Genomic DNA, 19,843 nt, shown 5'->3' on the forward strand with positions numbered 1-19,843 from the left:
AGACCTCCTTGGAGGTGGTGGCAGCGGTGTTGGAGACCTCCTTGGAGGTGGCAGCTACGGCGTTGGAGACCTCCTTGGAGATGGTGTGGATGCAGCCTCGCCTTCCAACACATTGTCATCGTACAGAGCACTATGATGATCTGGCGATTGAACAATTAGACTTAGGTTGGGGGAGGATCTGCTATAAAAAAAGGAATAACATATTATTATGAGCAGATTATTAATTATTTAAGCCAATATAAATTAATGATGTAGTGTTTTCATCCGCACCTATGGTGAGGTAGTTCAGGAGGAGGTGGAGGCGACATCCCGGGAGTGATGATGTAGCGCTTGCGCCATAGAATGAATGTCTTCTCTGCGTCTCCGAGAGTCTACGTGCCATCACCTCTAGGAATGTCAAGAGGCAAATCACTGAAACCTTTTTCAGCTTTATCTACCGAGATGGTAGCATATCCTTTTTGGATTATATTCCCATGAATCCTTGGTGTCTTGGTTCGGTTGATAGGATTAACAAGACCGATAGCCACCTTGATTGTGGAATTCCCCTTTGGAATGCGTAGCTCACACGATGTACAAGGTTCAGTGACGTCATCCACAGGGAAGCGTAGTCCTGTGTCCCCTTGATTTGGTATCTCCGTGGAAGCGCAACTGCTTTTGAACTGAACAGATTGGCTAATGTTGATTCCTGGCTCTGATGCCTGCTTGCTTACACTCACTGCTATTTGCACTTGCCTTCTGATTTCCTCCTGCATTCTCGCTTCAAGGTTTTTTCCCTCTCCTGTGCTTCACGCACCGCTTCCTCCAACCTCTGGAGCCGCTGTGCCTCTTCTTCCTTCTTTCTCTGGCGGCTTCTATAGGAAGGTCTGTCCTGAGGGAATCCATGCTCCCACGAGACACTTCCTTTGCCTCTAGTTCGGCCATCGTGTTCAATAGTCCCGATGGCATATGTTAGTTCATCCTTCTCTCTGTTGGGCCTGAACGCACCACTAGCAGTAGCTCTTTGAGCATAAAACAATTTTTCTGCTGCTTCTTGCAGTCTTGCGCCATAAACGCACTTCCCTGTCTCCTGGTCCAGTGTTCCTCCATGAGCAAAAAACCAATTCTTTACACGCTCTCCCCACCCGAGTGATTCTGGTGTGATACCCTTGGCAAGAAGGTCTGCTTCCATTTTGTTCCACTTCTTAATGGCAGTCGGGTAGCCACCTGATCCCAAGTTATGGTGGTATGTCTTCTGTTGGGCATTACGTTGGTTCTTTATCACCCAACTCACACCCTCTTCTGATGTCTTGTACTGTACAAACTCATCCCAATAGGGCCTCTGCTTTGAGATCGGGCCTGTGACAGTGAAATCTGGTGCTATGTTCTTCTTGACATACGTCGTGTATAGGTGTTTCTTCCAAGTCTAAAACTGGGTGACCATCTTCTTCATTGCCCAATCCCTAACTCGCTCCTTCAATTCATCACCATCTATTATATCATCATAACCATATGTTTAGAGCGTGAAATGTTCTAAGACATCATTCCAAATTAACGTCTTGTCACGATCGGAGACAAAACTGATATGAGGAGCATTGGTCTTCTTCTTCCATTTGCAGGTACTGATCGGGAGCCAGTCCCGTACAAGGTAACCACAGTGGTGCACGAATTTCGTTTTATTTGACCCCCCGGTTCACCTGTATCCACATTGAACTCCGAGATGATGAAGCAGCCCTCCAATGGCTTTTTGGGACCTCGAACATTTTTACTCTCCGTTGTAGTTGTTGATGTCGATCCAGAGGGCTACAAAACAAAAACATTATTTTTAATGTCATGAGCACACATAAGACATATGATAATATAAATAGCTAATAATAAAAAATATATACTTGGCCAATATGTTGTTGCTCATTTTGTTCAAGAGCTAAGTACTGACTCCCGTCATCTGCATCCTCTAGCACATTATTTTTAGCACCATCATCGCCGGCAACTTGAGTGCTAGTGTTGATCAAATTCATCATCAACTCCTCCTCATCCATGTTTCTCGGGTCGGCCATCTAGCTTCAAAAAACAAAACCAATATATAGTAAGTCAAATCTTTGCTTACATGCGTAAAATCTACGAACAATATGCATTATTAAATCTTGCCCCTCGGTCACGGATGCAATTCGCCACACTAGGGCGAACTGCGTCGATACTAGGGCGAATTAGGGCTATACATAAACGGCCGAGGGCGAATTGCGTCGGTGACTAGGGCGAACCACGTCGGTGACATCAATAACGCGGTTCGCCCTAGTCACCGACGTAATTCGCCATAGTGTGATTGTTTAGCGTTAACGATAACGATAATACGAATGTTGATTGACTAGGTCGCGAGAGAGGGTGGTGTGACGAGAGTGGCGGTGCTCCGCTCCGTCGTATATATGTTTGTACACATGGGTGAACGAGGGCGGCGGTGCTCTGCCATATAAACCCTAAACCCTAGGGCGAACGAGGGCGGCGGTGCTCCGCCGTATAAATCCTAAACCCTAGGGCGAATGAGGGTGGTGGTGCTCCCCCGTATAAACCCTAACGAGGGCAGCGGTGCTCCGTCGTATAAACCCTTGGACCAACCTTTGAGCACAACCTCAAGCTTATCATCCATTCATCCCTCTACACTACAGTGAGGGGAGCTTGTCGCCATGTCGTCGTCCTCGTTATCTAAATAATAAATCACTAATTAAATTAAGGATCCGCAATTGCTTGAGAGAGCTACCGCTAGTGCGCTAAATTAAGGATCCATTCATTCTTAGTGACGACACCATGACGTGCTCCACGGAGTACTCCGTGCTCCCTCTCCAGGGCGAGGTGTCGTCCAACCTACCCGTCCAATGGAAGGACGTCGTCTATGACGCCACGCATGCGCTCCGCCTCCACATGTACAGGCCCATCGACAGCAACATGACGACGACCAATAATAAGCTACCGGTGTTCGTCTACTTCCACGGCGGCGGCTTCTGCCTGTGTAGCTTCGAGCTACCCCACTTCCACGCCGGCGCGCTCAGGCTCACTGTGGAGCTCCCGGCGCTCGTGCTCTCCGCCGCCTACCGCCTAGCGCCCGAGCACCGCCTCCCCGCGACGCCGAGGCTGTCCTGTCATGGCTCCGTGCCTAGGCCAAGGATGACCCGTGGCTGGCCGACGACTCAGCCGACCTGGGCAGGGTGTTCATCTACGGTGACTCGGCCGGCGGCAACATCGCGCACCACGTCGCCGTCCGGTACGGCAGCGGGTAGCTCACCCTTGACCCTGTCATCCAGATCGCCGGGTGCGTCCTGCTCTGGCCCTTCTTCACCGCCGAGGAGAGGACGGCGTCCGAGGCGGCCGGCCTTGTTGACGAACACCAGTTCATGGGCACGACGCTGTTCGACCACGCGTGGCACCTGGCGCTGCCCGTCGGCGCGACTAGGGACCACCCGGCGGCCAACCCGTTAGGGCCAGACAGTGTCCCGCTAGACGACGTTGCCTTCCCACCGCTGCTCGTCATGGACCCGGACCAGGACGTGCTGCATGACCGCATACAGGACTATGCCACATACAGGAGAGAGAAAGCCAAGAGAACTCACCTCACGAATGAGGAGGCGCGTGCGGTGGAGGGCCACACGAGGTCATCGGCGCGAGGTGGGTGGCGACCGGCGGTGGCGCGAGGAAGAAGAGGAGAAAGCGGCTGTTCGACGAGGAAGAAGAGGAGGGGATCGATCTGCGCCAGGTACTGGCGCTTATATACCAGGGAGATTTACTCCCGGTGCCAGCCACCAGCCGGGAGTAAAGGTCCTTTACTTTCGGTGCGTGTTACCAACCGGGAGTAAAGGTATACCTTTACTCCCGGTTGGTAACACGCACCGGGAGTAAAGGTTTTTTTTGGCGGGCCACGAAACTACAGCCCACCTTTACTCCTAGGTGGGCTTCCCACCCGGGAGTAAAGGTGGGCTGCAGTTTCGTTTCCCGCATGTTTTGAGCAAATTTTTTTAATCAAATGCAATAGTCTTGTTAAATACATAGTAAATTAAATAAAAAGCATAAAATTATTTTGTTAAAAATATGGATTTTTTTTCTTTATTGCACATAGGAAAAATCTATAACCTAACTTTTTTTATTTTTTGTTATAATTATAAAACATAATGTAACTAATATTTATTATTTCATTAATGCAAAAATATAGTGTTTAATTAAAATTATTAAAACTATTGGTTTTGGACAGGAAATTTGTTTTCACATCATTTTAACGTTAATATTTTAATTTTTCATCACTCAATATCCTAATTTAACTTTTCGAGAGAGAAATCCCACCAAATCAAACATTGATTTAATTTGAAACACGACATAATAAACATCTAAATTCACAATTATTACATAATATCTTAAACACACACTACATTAAATCACTATATCATCAAGTGGGCATAGCAGTGAACTTCTTCTTTACGTATGTCCCTTGGTTATGATCACGTCGTAACCATAGAGTGTCCTCATCATTTACCAAGATGCTAGGGTCTTTGTTCACTTTGAAGGGCGGAATTTGGTCATCCTTTTCATAATCTTCTGACATGTCTGACTTGTCCTCAATTCCCATGATGACTCTTTTCCCTAAAAGAACTATGTGGCGCTTTGGCTCTTTGGTTGAGTCATTATCGTTTTTCCCTCTTTTTGGTTTGGTAGACATATCATTGACATAGAACACCTGATTCACATCCTTGGCAAGGACGAATGGTTCGTCTTTGTACCCAATATTACTAATGTCTACTGTTGTCATTCCATACTCGTTGTCTACTATTACCCCACCTCCGGTCACCTTGACCCATTGGCACTTGAACAATGGGATCTTCAAAGTAGGTGCATATTCTAGTTCCCATATTTCATCTATGCAGCCATAATATGTCTGCTTATTCCCATTCGGGTCTGTGGCATCTATGCGGACACCACTGTTTTGGTTGGTACTCCTTTTTATCTTGGGCTACTGTGTAGAATATGTTCCCATTTATCTCGTACCCTTTGTATGTGACGATATGCCATGATGGTTGCATAGCCAATAAAAGCAGTTGCTCATGGATGCTCTCATCACCTTGACATTTTTTTCGCAACCAACCGTCGAAAGTTTCTATGTGCTTACGCGTAATCCAAGCTTCAGTCTTCCCTGGAAACTCGGATCGTAAGAGATCCTTGTGTGTCTCAATATACGGATCTACCAAAGAGGAGTTATGTAGAACTGTGTAGTGCGCTTTATTGAAATAATCATCCTCCGTACCAATATATGTTTTCCTCCCTACTGTCCCCTTTCCGCTTAGTCTCCCCTCATGTCTCGATTCAGGAACACCAATCGAGTCAAGGCCGGGAATAAAGTCAACACAGAACTCAATGACCTCTTCTGTTCCATAGCCCTTGGCAATGCTTCCTTCTGGGCGAGCACGGTTTTGAACATATTTCTTCAGGACTCCCATGAATCTCTCTAAGGGGAACATGTTGTGTAGGAAGACAGGACCAAGAATGAAAATCTCCTTGACTAGGTGAACTAGGAGGTGTGTCATGATATCAAAGAAGGAAGGAGGGAACACCAACTCAAAGCTGACGAGACATTGAACCACATCATTCTGTAGTTTAGCTAGATCAGTTGGATCAATTGCCTTCTGAGAAATTACATTGAGGAATGCACATAGCTTCACGGTGGCTAGACGTACATTTGGAGGTAGAATTCCTCTTAATGTAACTGGAAGTAATTGCGTCATGAGAACGTGACAGTCATGGGACTTTAAGTTACAGAATTTCTTCTCTAGCACATTTATAATTCCCTTTATATTCGAGGAGAATCCAGATGGTACCTTGATGTTGTTTAAGCATTCAAACATGATTTCCTTCTCCTCTTTGCTTAGAGTGTAGCTGGCAGGACGTAAGTAATGGCGTCCATCATCTGTCTTCTCTAGATGCAGGTTGTCTCTTTCTCTCAAACAACGCAGGTCCTGTCGTGCTTTAAATGTGTCCGTAGGCTTTCCATACACACCCATGAAGCCTAGTAGGTTCACACAAAGATTCTTCGTCAGGTGCATCACGTCAATCGAGCTGCGGACCTCTAGGACTTGCCAATAGGGTAGGTCCCAAAATATAGACTTCTTCTTCCATATGGGTGCGTGACCGTTAGCGTCGTTCGGAACAGGTTGGCTGCCATGTCCTTTTCCAAAGACGACTTTCACATCATTGACCATATCGAGTACATCCTCACCGGTTCAGTTGCGAGGCTTGGTCAGGTGGTCTGCCTTCCCTTTAAAATGCTTGCCTTTTTTTCTTACGGGTGATTTGCAGGAAGAAATCGACGATGGCCAAGGTACACGACCTTTCGACATTTTTTCAAGAATACACCTCTAACATCACCGAAGCAGTGTGTGCATGCATTATATCCCTTGTTTGACTATCCTGAAAGATTACTTAGAGCAGGCCAATCATTGATTGTTATGAACAACAATGCTCGCAGATCAAAGTGTTCCTGTTTGTACTCATCCCACACATGTACACCTTTTTAATTCCACAAAATGAGAAGTTCATCAATAAGTGGTCTCAGGTACACATCGATGTCATTGCCAGGTTGCTTCGGGCCTTGGATGAGCACATGCATCATAATGAACTTCCGCTTCATGCATAACCAAGGAGGAAGGTTGTAGATACTTAGAGTAACAGGCCAAGTGCTATGACTACTGTTCTGCTCTCCAAAAGGATTGATACCATCTGTACTTAAAGTAAACCTTAAGTTTCTTGCGTCATTTGCAAACTCTGGGAATTCTCTGTCGATTGCTCTCCACTGGGATTCATCAGTAGGGTGTCTCAACATATTGTCTACCTTACGGTCTTCTTTGTGCCATCGCAACAATTTTGCATGTTCTTTGTTTCTGAACAGACGTTTCAAGCGTGGTATTATAGGAGCATACCACATAACCTTGGCAAGGATTTTCTTCCACGGATGTTCGCCCTCAACATCACCAGGGTCATCTCGCCTGATCCTATACCGCGATGCATGACATACCGGGCATGCATCCAATTTCTCGTACTCTTTGCCACGGTACAGGATGCAGTCATTAGGACATGCATGTATCTTCTTGATTTCTAGCCCCATAGGACAGACAACTTGTTTTGCTTCGTAGGTAGTGGCGGGCAATTCATTGTCCTTCGGAAGCATCTTCTTTTGGATTTTTAGTAACTCTCCAAATCCCTTGTCAGATACACCATTCTTTGCCTTCCATTGCAGCAATTCTAGTGTGGTTCCCAACTTTTTCTACCCTGCATCACAAGTTGGGTATAGCAATTTCTTGTGATCTTCTAGCATCCGCTCGAACTTGATCTTCTCCTTTTCACTTTCACATTCTCTTTGTGCGTCACGAATGACCTGACAAAGATCATCAGCAGGCTCATCTTCTGCGGCTACCTCTTCTTCAGCTTCTCCCATTGCGGTATCATTGAAGCACGCACCATCAGGAATAATATCATTGTCGTCCCATTGTTCTTCTTCACCTTCTTCCATTACAACGCCGGTATCTCCGTGCTTCGTCCAACAAATATAGTTTGGCATGAAACCCGACTTGAACAAGTGTGAATGAAGAGTCTTTGAGCAAGGATATTCCACCGTATTCTTACATATGACACATGGGCAGCACATGAAACCGTCACGTTTGTTTGCCTCGGCCGCACGTAACAAAGAATGCATGCCATCAATGAAATCTTGGGAGCGGCGATCAGTATTGTACATCCAATGCCGGCTCATCTGCATTACATGACATAAATACTATATTAAAACCTAGATCATAATTAATTATTTATACAACATGCGTGCCACCACAAAAGGTACAAATTTATGAAAGCATCGCTACAATGTAGACAATCCCAACTACCACTAAAAGAACTAAAGCTAAAATACATTTCAGGAGCACAAGGATTTCGCGACCAATCTCAACTAAAACAGACAGATCCCCCGATTGTGCAACATCTTTGGGCTTCTTCGGCTGGATCACTGCCTCATTAGCCGCCGTATCTACCTGTTGTGAAAGATATTTTTGCATGAGTTCAACATACTCTTCCTCCCAGTAGAAGCCTGAACATCGTCCACTGCCATCCCACTGAAATTAAAACAAAAAATTAGAACTTTAATCACAACCATCATGAAAATAGGTATAAACTAACCATAATCATAAAATACGATAAAATAACTCACATTGCGATCCGGACACTTGTAGAAGATACGACCATTGTTGGGACTCTCCTTCTTCACTCGGTACTCCATCACAATCTTCGTCTCATCACGACACTTGCCGCATGGAATGAGAGGGAGACCCGGCCTAAGTCGCTTTGGAAACCCATGAGAGGCCGAGGACCCGGAAGCAGTTGCCATCTACTCTCTATACTCATTTTTTAATACACTATAAATTTCTCATTTTATAAACAAATAAAATTAAAAAACTATAAAATTATATATATCTATAAACAATGAAGTGTGCTATGCATGCTAGAAATAAAAAGTGAATACTAATTTTAAATACCTACTTTAACCTTTCTTCATCCAAATATGCAAACTATAAGTTATTTTGAGCTCAAATTGTATACAAATAAAAAAAACACCATAAAAAGAATATATATATAGTGAACAATATGAGATAAGCCAATGATGAAAAATGAGAGTATGAGATTGGTAACCTTTACAACTGAAAAATCGAAGGAGGAATCGAAGAAATCGAAGAATTGATGGAGGAACAATGGAGGGAGGAAGCAAGAACACTAGTGCAATGAGCTTGAAAATGTGCTGAGCTCGGGCTCGGGGAGGAAGAAGGAGACGGCCGGGATATAAAGGGGGACCTTTAGTCCCAGTTGGTGGCTCTAACCGGGACTAAAGGTAACTTTCCAACCCCCGGCGCAGCCACGGCCCGGGAGTAGACCTTTACTCCCGGTTGGAGGCACCAACCGGGAGTAAAAGTCTACCTTTAGTCCTGGTTGGTGGTTCCAACCGGGGCTAAAGATCCCTGTCACCTCTGTCTGGTGCAGTAGCCGTTGGACAGGGACCTTTAGTCCCGGTTGGTGGCTCCAACCAGGGCTAAAGGTCTCTCAGTCCCTGGCGCAAAAAATGCCAGGACTAGAGCCTATTTTGGCCGAGGATCAAAGGTCTGTTCTCTACTACTTGTGAGTATTATGGTGCTGTCATTGTAGATGAATTGGTCAAAACCAAACGCCCAGAGGGTGAAGTGTCCGACTTGAAGGAGGCTGTCAAAACCAAGCACAACCAGTTGGAAGAGGTAACTGAACGGGCGGTTGAAGAACTTGCCCGCGCTAAGTTGATAACGCGCGGAGCTGATCGCGACACGCTGCAGGGACTGAAGACCACGAAGCAGCTTTCAGAGCGTCTAACTGAAGTTTGGAAAGAGTACGAGGCCCTGCGGGATGCGATTGAGCCCGTCGCCGCTTTGTTCTCTGCTCCAGAAGACGATGATGCCCGTTGGAGCGTGGTGGAGCAGCGGATTCCAGGCCGGGTGAAGGACGACGTGCGTAATGCTGCCAAAGTGTGCGTGTGGCATGTTCTGGGCGTCATCCGAGTACTTCACCCGGAGGTCAACTTGAGCCGGGTTAATGAGGACCCGGCTGGCACAGCCTTTGAAGACCAGGTGGAGAAGGCCGAAGAAAAGTTGATGCGATAGCTGCTGCCGCCGTTGAACATCTAGACTTGTCGTAGGCCTGTAAAGAAACATTTATACAAGGGAGTAGACTTGTGCTAACGATGAAATCTGATACCCTGTTTGTAAGCCGAGTGCCTAAATAGGCTAGGCTTGTAAATATAATCGTATGTTGATTATGTAGACTGTATTAGTCATACTGAGGCTTAGTCTGTATGCATCGGATGTGATCAATATCATCTTGTTAGTCCTGATAGGGCGCGTAAGACGGTACTATCCGAGTAAGATAGCAGTTGACGTAGTCATAACGGCTGTCTAGGAACCGTGCAAAGACCTTTAGTCGGCGTTAAGTGCGTGGGTGACACTTGTGCCAAGGGACTTTGGTGATTGCCTCTCGTTGGCATGATTGCCGAGAGGATGAGTCAGTCGCCTTGCTTCCGGCGGACATTAACCAGGTTGACATGTGTTAGCTCAGGGCTATATGTCGTAGTGCGATGGACATTAGTCGTAGAGAGATGTGAGCTGACTTAGACAGTCGGCGTATCTCGTAAAAGTTAGAGGATAGTAAAACAACCACCCGAGTAAGGTGTGAACAACCATTAGGGTCATGTACCTTGTGGGTGAGGCAGTAAAAGAAACAGTTTCATCTGGTGAAGAACAGTAGTCTTTATTAATAACCAAGCATCTGGATTACACAAGCTTGAAACTGAATCTACCGATGTCTGCTAGATAATCTTAAGCATAAAATCTCCGTAGCTGGTCGATGTTCCAAGAGTTAGGGACAGGAACGCCGTCTTCTGTGATTAACTCGAAAGATCCTGGCCGAGTGACCTTAGAGATGATAAAAGGATCCTCCCGGAGCTGAGCAGCTTGTGTCGTCCCGAAGTGTTGTGGATACGACGGAGCACAAGATCGCCGACTTTAAAAGTACGAGGGTGCACATTTTTTCATAGTGTCGGCATAGACCTTGTAAATATCGAGCCAACTGAAAAAGTGTGTTGAGTCTAACTTCTTCGGCACCGTCGACTTCTATCCGCCGTGTATCATCCGCTTCTCCTTCATTGTACTGCTTAACTCTTGGGGAATTCCATAGCAGATCAGCTGGCAAGATGGCTTCAGAGCCATATACCAAAAAGAAGGGTGAGTACCCTGTTGCTCGAATCTGCTGGGTGCGTAGCCCCCAAACTACTTTGGGTAACTCTTGTAGCCACTTCCCTCCGTAGTCTTTGAGCTCATCGTATAGTTGGGGTCTGAGTCCAGCTAGTAATAGGTCGTTGGCCCTCTCAACCTGGCCGTAAAAGGGGAGCCGAGATCTATGATTATTCTGTTAGGCATGCCAAAACGATGCATGATCTCCTGCATGAACTCGACTACCTTGGTGGAGTTAAATTTGACCAGTGGTTTGTACTTGATCCACTTGGTAAACTTGTCGATAGCCACATAAATATACTCAAAACCACTTGGGGCTCTCTTGAGTGGGCCGACCATGTAAAGCCCCTGGCAAGAGAAGGGCCATGAAGGTTGAATGCATATGAGATTGTGAGTTCGAACATGAGCCTGTCTTGCGAAGAGCTGACATCCTTTGCAATGCTTGACTAGTTCCTCTGCATCTTTCAAGGCTGTCAGCCAATAATACCCTGAACGGAAGGCCTTGCCGACTAAGGTTCTTGAAGCAGCATGGTTGCCACAGCACCTGGCGTGGATCTCCTTGATTATCTCTTTGCCCTCTTCTGCTGTAATGCACTTGAACAAGATGCCTGAGGATGCACCGCGTCGGTAGAGCTTGTCATCGACTAGAACATAATTCTTGCTTCTTCGTGTGACTTGTTCAGGTTCCACCTTGTCAACCGACAATTTATGGTCCCGTATGTAGTCAATAAAAACTTGAGTCCAGGCGGGTGTAATGGTCAAAACCTGTACATCAGGCATTGGTGACTTGGTCATAATGGACGCTTCTGGCTTGATTGATGGAGCAGCCAGCTCTTGTACAAATACTCCAGCCAGAACCTTAGCCATGTCTGAACCAAGTTTGGCCAAAACATCGACTGTGACGTTGAGATCTCGTACCACATGTTGTATTTCAAGTCCTTGGAAGTGCTTCTCGAGCTTGCGTACTTCGGCGCAGTAGGCATCCATGGTTTCCTTAGTGCAGTCCCAATCTTTATTGACTTGATTGATCACCACCGAGGAGTCTCCATACACGAGTAACCTCTTGATGCCGAGTAAACCGCAACACGGAGGCCATGCAGGAGTGCTTCGTACTCGGCTTTGTTATTGGTAGCAGGCCAGAGAATTTGCAGAATGTATTTAAGCTGCCTTCCTTCCGGAGAGATGAAGAGAACACCAGCCCCCCACGCCACCTAGCTTTAGAGAACCGTCGAAGTACATCTTCTAATGATCTAGGATGGCTTCGAAGGCAGGCTGCTAGATTTTAGTCCATTCGGCTATGAAGTCGACCAGAGCCTATGACATGATAGCCTTACGAGGGCCAAAGTCAATGTGAAGTGCACCGAGTTCAACTGCCCATTTAGAGATGCGTCCTGTGGCATCACAATTGCGCAGGATATCTCCGAGTGGGAAGTCGGTCACCATCGTGACCTTGTGTTCATCGAAGTAGTGGCGGAGCTTGCGTGAAGTAATCAGGAGAGCGTAGAGTAGCTTTTGTACATGTGGGTAGCGGACCTTGGAGTCTGACAACACCTCACTGATGTAGTAGTCGTTGCACCCTGTACGTATGGCCCTCCTCTGCTCGTTCCACAACAATTTCCATGCTGACCACCGTAGGACTTGCCATGATATATAACAACAAAGGCTCTTTCTCTTCTAGAGGAGTAAGGACTGGAGAGGTAGTGAGGTAGGACTTCAGCTTCTCGAAGGCCTCGTCTGCTTCCGTGGTCCACTTGAACTTGCCCGACTTCTTTAATAGCTTGAAAAAGGGCAATCCTTTCTCTCCGAGTCATGAAATGAACCTGCTGAGGGCGGCCATGCGCCCTGTGAGCTTTTAGACATCCTTGACGCAATGGGGAGTACCCATCCGAGTGATTGCTTGAATCTGCTTCGTACTGGCTTCTATTCCCCGGTGGCTGACGAGAAAGCCCAGGAGCTGTCCTGAAGGAACACCGAAGACGCACTTAGTCGGATTGAGCTTCCACCTATACCTTATGAGATTATTAAAGGTCTCGGCTAAGTCATCGATCAATGTTGAAGGATCTTTAGTCTTGACAACCACATCATCTACATAGGCTTCCACATTACGACTGATCTGTTCACTAAGGCATGCTTGAATGGCATGTTGATATATAGCGCCAGCATTCTTTAACCCAAAGGACATAGTCGTGTAGCAGTAAGAGCCAAACGGATTGACGAAGGATGTCTTGCTTTGGTCTTCTTTCCTCGGAGCAATCTGATGGTAGCTTGAGTAACAATCAAGGAAGGATAAAAGAGCTGACCCAGCCGTGGAGTCAATGATCTGATCAATACGAGGCAAGCCGAAGGGATCCTTCGGGCAGTGCTTGTTGAGATTAGTGTAATCGACGCACATGCGCCACTCGGCCAAGTTCTTCTTTTGTACCAGTACTGGGTTAGCCAACCAGTCGGGATGAAGAATCTCCCGGATGAACCCGACTGCTAACAATTTTGTGATCTCCTTCTTGATTGCTGCTTTCTTATCTGGTGAGAAACGTTGTAATCTCTGCTTTACCAGCTTAGAGCTGGGATTTAAATCCAATTTTTGCTCAGCCAACTCTCTTGGAACACCTGGCATATCGGCCGGCTTCCAAGCGAATATATCTTTGTTGTCCCAGAGAAAGTTGGTGAGCGCGAGTTCCTATTCTTTGGAGAGGTGGGCACCGATGATCGCCATCTTGGAGGGATCTCCAGTGCCCAGGTCGATCTTCATAACATCCGAGTCCTCAGGTGGTGTGATGATACCTGCCTTCTTGGTTGGTACTTCCATGTCATCGGGCTTGGTATTGTGGACAATTGTGGCAATCTCTTGTACTTCAAGTGCAAGTTGAGCCTTTGATGCAATCTGGATGGCCTCCGTGTCGCAGTTGTATGAATGCTTCAAGTCGCCTCACAAAGAAAGTACTCCATTAGGACCTGGCATCTTGAGCAAGAGGTATAGGTAGTGAGGAACTACCATGAACTTGGCTGGAGCTAGACGCCCGAACATGGCGTAATACAATGAGTCGAAGTCAGCCACCTCGAACTTGATGAACTCCATTCGGTAATTATCTAGGGAACCAAATGTAACTGGGAGCGAGATATGTGCGAGTGGCATAGCAGCTTTGCCAGGTACTATCCCGTAGAAAGGGATGTCTATAGGCGTGAGCAGATTGGAGAAATCTAGGCCTATCATTTTTAACGTGTCGGCAAAGATAATATTTAGTCTCGCACCGCCGTCGATCGAGACCTTGGTAACTGTCATGCCTGCTATTGTTGGATCCAGAACCAGTGGATAGTGGCTAGCATTGGATACGCTGGTCCATTGGTCCTTTCTAGAAAACTGAATCGGGTACTCAAACCAGTTAAGGTATTTAAGCGTGGCGGGCTCTGCTGCCATGATATCCCGTAGAGCGAGTTTCTCCTTCCACTTGGATGATGAAGCTGGAAGTCCTCTGAATATAACAGCGACAACGCCTTTAGGATGCTGGTAGCCTTTGTCACCTTGGTCTTCCTCGTCCTTCTTGTCATCGTCCTTATCCTTGCCCTTATCATTTTTATTATAGGAACCCAAATCTTTGAGCTGCCGGCACTCGGCGGCCGAGTGCTTGGTGTTCTTATGGAAAGGACAAGGCAGGTCTTGTAGATCTTGAAATCGTCTAGGCTTGCCAGACTTCTTGGACTTATCCATGGTGGCAAGGGTGTTGTCGGGTCCCCGCTTTTCTACCAGACTGCCCACCCTGGTTACCCCTGGAGTCGTAGCCTCGATTGTCCCGGTTGTCTTGGTGGTTGCGGTCAGGAAATCTCTTGCGTGTCCGCTCTTTGGAAGCAATCATCTTCTGGACAGTGCGACAGAACTCATCTGCTGTCTCTGGGTTTTTGTTAAAGAAAGCTTGGAACTTCCATCGTTCCTTGATCCCGTTGGAAAAGTGTTCGATTACTTCCCTTTCAGTGATATCGAATACTTGGGACCGTAGCTCTACAAATCATCGATAGTATTCTTGAAGGCTCTCACTGGGAAGCTTCTTACAGCCTCTGAGCTTGATCCGGGTGCTTGGTTGGGTAAGGACTCCATAGAAAATTTGGCAGAATTTCCTTTGAAGGTCATCCCAATTGTCAATTGAGCTAGGTTGGAGCCTGTCGAACCAAGCTAATGGCACGGGCTCGAGTGCCATGGGGAAGTAGAGAACTTTGAGAACATTATCGCCGCCTGCTAACTCTATCGACTGAGAGTAAATGCGGAGCCATTGATTTGGCTCTGTCTTCCCGTCATACTTGGTGTGATTGGATGGCTTGAAGTTGTACGGTAGTCGGACCGAGAGAAGTTGATCAGAGAAATGGGGGAACCTATCTGGTATGCTGGCTACCCTATAGTTGGACTCAGCACTGCCTTCCCTGTTGCTGAGATGATGGCGTAGATCAGTGGGAGGCAGGTTCGTCGGATACACTACCGGAAACAGGCCCGTTGCCAAGAGCCAGCATCTTTGCCGAGAGCCAAATGTCGGGCTCTCGGCAAAGAAAGGTTTGCCGAGAGTCGGCCCTCGGCAATGGTAGGCTGTCGGCAAAACCATATTTGCCGAGGGCCAGGCCATCGACAAAGAATTCCTCTCGGCAACCGGGCCCTTTGCCAAGGATCCGACCGTCGGAAAAGAAAGGCCGTCGGCAACCTGTGACGGCAGGCAAATGGCCTTCACCTGCCGTCTGTTTTGCCGAGGGTCAGAATTTGGCCCTCGGCAAAGAATTACTTTGCCGAGTGTTGTTTCTGTGCCCTCGGCAAAATTTTTTTTTTGCTTTTTTTGCTTCCAAATTTTTTCCCTGGGTTTACTATTGTACCTTAAAGTACATATTAAAATTTGGAGCTTTTTCGATTTTATTAGCTATATTTAATAAGTTTATTTCATTTACTTGAATTCTTCCCAGTAATTCAAATTTGAACTGCAGGTGCATCAAATATTGGAATTGAGTGATTCAAAAAATCATATTCATGGTATTGCATGTGGTGTGAGACCGTATCCAGTGACAGATGCCAAATTTGGCGCATCGTTTTCATGGAACACGGCGAGGAACTTGCGTGTAAAGTATTTTTAAATTATATAAAATGGAAACGAAGTCCGAAATTCACGAAACTTGTCGAGGTGTCATTTCATCACATGTATAGGCTATGATAAAAAATTGAGTGGATTTCGAGCAAGTTGTGACGTCCGATGCCTAAAACCCAGACATCTCCGCATGCGTCCGAGCAGGACGCAGCCGACTACCCCTCCGGCCGTGGAGGAGCCTGCAGCCGTGGAGGAGCCTGCCGCCACAATGGAGCATGTGGATGTAGGGGGGGTCCTCCTCCACCTCAGGGGACGAGGCGACTGCAGGGGACGAGGCGACTGCAGAGGGATCCACTTCCTCTGGTGTGTCGACGGTGTACTTGCGTGGTCCCACGAAGCTCCCGCGTCGACCAATACCTGAAGTGGCCCGCCCGCTAATCACACCCTATGGGGATAGGTAAGCAACTTAAGATGTGCTCGAAACTTCTTCATTTGAAATGTTGAAAATCAAAATACAAACTAATAATTTTTGTAATCACTTGTGCAGGAACTAGAAACTTGTGGAGACTGGAGCCAAGGCACACAAAGTGAATGGCATCCTAGGAGGTCTATGCAGGGAGCACTACCCTGGCCTGGTGGAGGTGAGCCCGAACATGTTCGAGCCGGCCACTCAGTTCGACCACTATGAATTGGTCGCTGATGCCATGGATCGTAGTGGCCACAGATACAGGAACAAGGCAAAGCGGGTCGTCAGGGACCTGTCGGTAAGTCTTTTAGGCACACATTGTATTCTTTTAGCCACAGATACATCGTATTCATTGGGCATTCTTCTAATAAGTAATTGATACCTCGCGCCTTTATTCAGGATTTCTTTAGAATCGAGGAGGGCAAGGAGCACAGGGCGTACCAGGTGGCGGTCGCTTCTTGTAAGAAGCGCATCACGGACATGATTCATGACGCGCGTCATTAGGCGCACATTTGGCACTACACGAAGGTCCAAGGGCGTAGCATAAAAAAAGACGAGGCAAGACAGGTGGTGCTGACCAAGGAGGAGTACCTTGTGGTAAATACAGAACATTACTATTGATTTCTTCTGAGATTAAGTTTCCTTAATTTGATCTTCTGATATATCGTTTGCTTGATGGCCTGTAGGCGATTCCAAACTGGTGCTATCGGCATCCGGATGCCTGGGAGAGGATTGTGGACATGTGGCTCAGCCAGGACTGGAAGAAGGAGCATGATGAAGCACGTGAGCACCGTTTGCTGATGCAAGGAGTACCACGCCATCAAGGCAGCCGCAACCTCTCTGAATTCTCAGAAGCTTGGGTAAGGCGAAACCATTTCTCTAACCTAACACTCAATTCTGCAACAACTCTAACAATGTTATTGTCTTTCTCGCAGTCGGCATCACATGGTGGCCGCCCTTGTGGTCACCTCAAGGCATATGCCTTGTCCCACTTGGGCAAGGCGACGTCCGCCACCAACTGGACCCCGAAAGTCCCTACCGAGTCGTTCACCAACGCCAGCATTGCCCCTCGCATCTCTGCATACACAGAGATGGCAAGGTCAGTCCATGGGCCAGACTACGACCTGACCACCGAGGAGCGGCTTGATCCAGAGCTTGTGATGAGGGTGGGGCAAGGCAAGAAGCACGGGCGGTTCTGGCCTGGTGACGGTGTCCTCGACACGACCTTTGTTCCTCCGCTGCACCAGATCCGAGCAGTGAGCATGAGCTCAATGCCGGCCATAGCCAGTGCCCGATCGTGGTGTCGACACTCCAGGTAAGTGTTCTCTTCCATTCCTAGTTCTTTGACTTTTACATACCTTAGCTCCGCAATCTTGAAACATTGGCGTCAAATGTTGCAGGCACAACTGTAGGCGATGGAGGCCGAGCGGGAGTAGCAGCGGCAGAGGCTGGCAGCTTTGGAGGCCGAGCGGGAGCTCGAGCGGTAGAGGCTGGCAGCTTTAGAGGCCAAGCAGGAGCAGGATCAGCGGCAGATGGCAGAGGTGCTCTCCTATGTGCAGGGTCTTGCGATGACCCAAGGTGGAACGGTCCCACAGTTCCTGCTCGGTCAGCTGCAGCCTACACCTCCACCTCAGCTTGATTCTACTCCGGTGAGTATGACAAATGTTTTAGTTTCTCTAAATGTCAAACCTAGTGAAACCTAGTAAAATCTAGTGAAACCTAGTGCTAGTGGTGATGGTGGTGGGTGGTGGTGGCAGCGTGGTTGCACTACTAGAGAACAAACTTTAGAACGATGTCCCAATTTGGTATTAGCCTCAACATTTTTTGCCCCCGGGACTAAAGGACCCTTTAGTCCCGGTTCGTAATACCAACCGGGACTAAAGGTCCCTGCCCAACCAGCCGGGACTAAAGGTTTACCTTTAGTCCCGGTTGGTAATACCAGCCGGGACTAAATCTTTTAGTCCCGGTTTGGGTGATGCCCTGAGAATAAAGATTAATCTTTAGTCCCAGTTTGGCCCCCTAACCGGGACTAATTATCCCAGCCTATAATCCAGCTCATTTCTTCCTTCCCGAGCCCGAGCCATTCCATTCAAACTCACTGCCTCTGTTCTTCAGCTTGCTGTTGTTCTTGCTCTCTCCCCTCCATTGGTGTTGCTCTTCGATTTTGGAGGTAACAAACTTAATCCTCTTATGTTTTATCAGTAGCTTGTCTCATTTTGCGATGTAGATGTATGTGTAACTTTATATGTTGGACTTTATTATGATTTTATATGTCATTTTTAGCTCAAAATCACATGATGATTTGCATATATGTTTGGATAAACAAAAGTTAAATTAGTTCATCAAAATCACGCCTCGCTCGTCCTCGCTGGAGCACGCGCCATCCTCGTCCTCGGCGGCTTACGTGATCTTAGAATTCATTTTTCCATGAAATGAAAAACTTAGAAAATAGTTAGAAAATTGTAGAAAATCCGTACTAGTTGAACTTGCGGACCGTGTTCAGCTCGGCCAACATGTTCTCTGCCGAGCGGTAATGGACGTCAAGGAGGAGCTTTGATTCTATGAGGGAGAGCGGCAACGGTCGTGGAAGACCGTGTTCCCTTTCTCGTAGAATCGGAGCTCTTTCTTGGCCAAGTACGGTGCCGTCCGGTGGAGAAATGCTAGCCGAGATGATCACATAAGCAAGGTCAACTAGTACGGATGGTTATTTATTGAAACATGTTTTTGAGCTATAATTTGATGGATATTTGATAACTTCAGACCTACAAATGTCATCTACAAATGTTACTATCCTCGGCAACCTAAACGCCCGCGAGCTCGCCGATATCGAGCAGGTCACTTAGAATTATTTTTCCATGAAATGAAATACTTAGAAATCATGCCTTTTATTTTTTAGAATTAATTTTTCCATGAAATGAAAAACTTAGAAAATAGTTAGAAAATTGTAGAAAATCCATACTAGTTGAACTTGCGGACCGTGTTCAGCTCGGCAAGCATGTTCTCTGCCGAGCGGTAACGGATGTTAAGGAGGAGCTTTGATTCTACGAGAGAGAGCGGCAACGGTCGTGGAAGACCGTATTCCCTTCCTCGTAGAATCGGAGCTCTTCCTTGGCCAAGTACGGTGCCGTCCGGTGGAGAAATGCTTGCCGAGATGATCACGTAAGCAATGTCAACTAGTACGGATGGTTATTTATTGAAACATGTTTTTGAGCTATAATTTGATGGATATTTGATAACTTCAGACCTACAAATGTCATCTACAAATGTTACTATCCTCGGCAACCTAAACACCCGCGAGCTCGCCGATATTGAGCAGGTCACTTAGAATTATTTTTTCCATGTATTGGATGAGGAGACAGAGAAAGAAGGATGAGGAGGCAGACCGAATCCGTGTATTGGAGCAATTTGTTAATGAGTAACGACAAGCATTGCTTGAATCACGTGAACGAGAAAAATGTCTTGAGGCAAGAATGCAGGAGGAGATCAAGAGGCAAGTGCAGCTAGCAGTGAGTCAAATGCAATCG

This window comes from Miscanthus floridulus, chromosome 9 (genome assembly GCF_019320115.1).
Source record: "Miscanthus floridulus cultivar M001 chromosome 9, ASM1932011v1, whole genome shotgun sequence".
Classification (NCBI taxonomy): domain Eukaryota; kingdom Viridiplantae; phylum Streptophyta; class Magnoliopsida; order Poales; family Poaceae; genus Miscanthus; species Miscanthus floridulus.